The following is a 4,537-nucleotide window of genomic DNA, read 5'->3' on the forward strand; positions in this document are numbered from 1 at the left end:
TCTGTGGGGGAAGGTTTTTGTTCTCGTGTTCCTTTGTTCTCTCTGGGTCAGCGAGGAACCAGGGCATGGAAAATACATCTCCTAAGCACATGGCATAGAAAAACCTTAGAGTTCTGTCCATAGGCAGGTCCTTGCATAGCTTGCTGAGTCACAAGGTGTATCTGCCTTTTCTCAGTGGGTCGATTGTAGAGCTGATGGTCCGTAATGGGCCATCAAGCAGGCTAGGCAGAACTGACACCAACTTGTCTGGGATGTTCCCCGGAAGCAGAGCACAAGTTTGAAATACGGACAGCAGAGAGCCAATATAACGTCAACTACAAAAATGATACACACCTAGAGAGGGCATAATTATAATCAGCCAATCAAAACCTCTCCATAGACCCCTTACATGACAACCTTTCTACAATATTGGCTGCAAATATAGAACAGCGGTCGCAATGGTGATCTATACAGTTCAGATTATGTCAGTAACGTCACAGGAGGTGACATGGCATCAGTGAGACTGATACTGGAAAAGCCTCCAGTTTTGGTGTCCTCATTTGAAAATGATGTTGTGAAACTGGAGCTGGGGCAGCAAAGAGCCAACAAGTGTTCTGAGGCTATGGCTACACTTGCACTTCAAAGCGCTGCCGCGGCAGCACTTTGAAGCGCTAAGTGTAGTCAAAGCGCCAGCGCTGGGAGAGAGCTCTCCCAGCGGTGTCCGTACTCCACCTCCCTGTGGGGAATAACGTACAGCGCTGGGAGCCGCGCTCCCAGTGCTGGGGCTTTGACCACACTGGCGCTTTGCAGCGCCGCAATTTGCAGTGCTGGAGAGGGTGTTTTTTCACACCCTGCTGCAGCGCTGCAAATTTGCAAGTGTAGCCATGCCCTGAGAGCTGGAGAAAAATGCCTTCTAGTGAGCTATTGAAAGAGCTCAACCTGTCCAGCTTCTCAAAAGAAGATTGAAAGGTGACTTCACTGAAGTGTTGAAGTGCATTAATGGAGATTCGGTATTAAAGGGCTCTTGAATCTAGCAGAGAAAGGCCTAACAAGACCCAATGGCTGGAAGGTGAAAAGAGACAAATTCATATGACAACAAAGGCACAAAGATTCAACAGCGAGGATGATTGACCACAGGAACAAGTTACCAAGGAAAGTGTTGGATTCACCATCTCCTGATGTCATTTCATGAAGACTAGATGCCTTTCTGGAATGTGTTTGCACCCAAAGTAGCTCTTGTGTCATACAGGAGGCCTGTGATATGCAGGGGGTCAGATTAGATGCTCTAATGGTCTCTTCTGGCCATAAAGTCGACTAATTTCTGACAAACTGAGTGTAGCATTGGGAGCAGCATCTGCTGTTTCCCTGTCTAGCCGGCTTGCTGCCTAGAACGAACGCTCCTTGAGTGGGGTGATCCACAGGGAGTAGCTCAAACCTGCAAAGTGCCTGGCCAGGGGCAGGACATTGGCACAGCAAGGGAGGGGTGTGGCAGTGACATCACAAAGACCTTTTGCAGGACCTCAGACTATTGGTCCAAGGTGGTGGGGAGGTGGTGACCTCACAGAGAGATGCTGACATCAGCCAGGCAGGACAGGGGCGAGGGGCCAGGGAAACCTCAGAGACCCCTGTGGCTTTGCTTCAGCAAGTCTCCTTCTCCAGGTCTCTCTCTGAGGACTGAGGGAGTATTCGGGATCACAGATGTGAGCGCCAGGAGGAACCTCTTTCGAGTTTTCTCCTTCCCTTTCAGTGATTTTACTAGAAAACAGCCATCCCTGTTTAGAAGGTAAGAGCCTCCTGGAGGTTTGAAACCTGTTCAGTCTGATCCATCTGCTGACAGTTGAATTCTAGGCATGGAAAACACGAGCTTAAGGGGGCAGAATTTTATTGCACACCTGGGATTTTGTCCCTTAGAATCACCGGGGACATTGGGGTTTGTCCTTTTTGTTTCACCTTTTCCTCCATCCCTCCCTTTCTCTTCCTCTCTTGCTTCTTTTGTCCTTTCTCCTGTTCCCCTCCCAACACCAGGGGGTGGATGGGTGGGTGGGTGGGTGTGGCGGGGGGAGTGCTCTGCAGCTCCCACTGTGGGAGCTCCACCCAAAAATGTGGGGCTGAAATAGTGCTCAGGCAGTCAGGGCCGGATTAACCTTTTGTGGGTCCTGGTACCAAACATATTTGTGGGCCCCTATGTAGTCACTGTGGGCTCTGAGTGTGGGCCTGGTGGGGCAGTGCCATTGGTGCCATAGTATACCCGCTACTGAACCTCAGAGACATTTTTCATTTTGATCACACACCCCTACATGACTATATGCATTGCCTTACACATCTCCCTCAGCCCCCGGGTTTTCTCATTGAGCTGTACACCCATGTGGGTTTACCAGTGTCCACAGTGAGCAGAACTTTCATAGTGATCAAGGAAACTCCCCACAGATTTATCTCCTTCCTCATTCAGAGCTTCTCTAGCCATGTCTCCAGTACCCCCCATGTCACCAGTCACGGCATGTGGTCCTAGTCTCAGCTCAGAGTTCTAAAGCCAGCAGACACCTGATCAGTTCTGACAGATCCCCCCCTCAGCCCCCATCCTGCCATGTGAGCCAGCCACCTGCAAACACCATCTCCCCAAAGTCAGGACTTAGCCCTTGGGAATCTGAAGCCACCAGCCTCTCTCCCTCTGCTCCCATCTACATGCTAGTCTGCTACCTGGTCACCACCACCTCTCCCCATGCTTGTTTCCTTTCTACTTTGGAAATGCTCCCACCCAACTGGAAGCTTCCTCTGCCAGCCTGACCTGCTCCCTCTTTCCCTGCTCCCCCTGACATTCCTGTCCTACTGGTGACCTCTGTTCCTTGACGTGAACTCCAGTGTCTTTAGCTGCTCTAGCTTAATGGCCCCAGTAGTCACAGAGCCACCTGCAGCTTCTCTGGCTACAGCCATGGGGCCAGTTCCCAGAGGCCAGCCTTAGCCAGCTGCAGCTACTAGTCGCAGGAGGGGCGGCAATGCCAGGGCTGAGCATGCTTGAACCTTGCAACGGCTGCACTAGGGACTCTAAATCCTCAGCCCTGGCCCTAGGCAGCTGCAGACTCTGGAGTTAGGCACTTCCCTCCTCTAGGCCATGGCTTTAAATACCTGCGATTCCCATCACCTGCAGCAGAGGCCGCCAATTCCCACGCCCCCCTCAGCCAGCACCTAGTCATGCAGAAAGTGCAGCCTGAGTGATTTTGGAGGCTGGGGTGCCAGGAGGTTCCCGTCCCTGAGCAGCAGCTCTGCAACAAGCTCACGTGCTTCCCAGCTGGGACATTAGCCGTTACTGACAAGGCTTGTCTGTGCTCTTTTTTTTATCGCTTTGTTAGGTGTGAGAAGTATGAACTGTCCAATAGGTTCCATTAGTTGGTTAATAAGATGTTTATGAAGTAAATCACTGGCTTTAAAATAAGATCCAATCTGGAGCATATGAACTATTGACCCCTGGACTCCATCTCTGAGAGGGGACTTGTTTACCATCAGGGGACAGGCTCAAACCAGTCCAAACCGGTTTTTCCTGCCAAAACCAGCCCTCAGCGTTCCATCTCCTCAGCACTTTTCCCGCCACAGAAGTGATATAAGGACGTGCTCAGCGCCTGCGTGGGGCCGCCCCCCCCCAGCGACGGCCCTCCACGGTCGGGTCTTCCCAGCGCTCCCGAGCCGGGAGAGCGACGAGCCCCTGGGTCCCGCCCGTGAGACTGAGGAACAGGAGGCCTGTCACCCCATTCCTGCCATCCTGCATCCCTGGTGTCCAGCCTCCCACGGAGCCCCCGGGAGTGAGAGACCCCGGGGGCACTGGGGCTGGGCAGGAAAGTGACTCTGCCCCGGGAACCTGGGAGAAGCCTCAGAGCTGCCTCAGCCCCAGTGGGATTTGGGGGCAGAGACTGGGGCCTAGCGGGGATCCCCTGTGGTGGGGAGATGGGGGTGTCAGGCAGGGAGGAGAAGCTGGAGTTGTAGGGAGGGGAAGGTCAGTGGGACGCGGTGGGGGTTGAACTGTCTCTGTGCAGCCAGGAATTCCCGGGGCGGAGTGGCGGGCGGGCGAAGGGGAGGGGGTTAATTGATCCTGTCCCTGTTTGTGCCACTTGCCTCTCGCCCCGATACAAATTCTCTCCAGTTCTGCCCCTTTCTATCTAAGTATCTCACACAGAGCTATAAAATCTGGGGCGATTCCCCATCCTCCAATGATCAGCTCTCCCATCCCCCCTGATTTCCCCCGTTCTCCCCATGAGTCTCAAACGTCAGTTTAAAATCTTCTCTAGTGAGGGGCATTTTCCCACCCATTTTATCTGCAGCGATTTGTCCTTGTTTAGGTGGGAAATTGTTGCCCTGAGTCATTCCCCAGCACATGGCTGCCCCTGGAGTGGGGATGGGATGGCTCAGTGGTTGGAGCACTGGCCTGCTAAACCCAGGGCTGGGAGCTGACTCCTTGCGGGGGCCATTTGGGGATTTAGTGGGGGATTGGCCCTGCTTTGAGCAGGGGGTTGGACTAGACACCTCCTGAGGTCTCTTCCAGCCCTGATCTTCTAGGAGATGCCGGTTC

This window comes from Mauremys reevesii, linkage group 14, assembly GCF_016161935.1.
Source record: "Mauremys reevesii isolate NIE-2019 linkage group 14, ASM1616193v1, whole genome shotgun sequence".
In the NCBI taxonomy this organism is placed as follows: domain Eukaryota; kingdom Metazoa; phylum Chordata; order Testudines; family Geoemydidae; genus Mauremys; species Mauremys reevesii.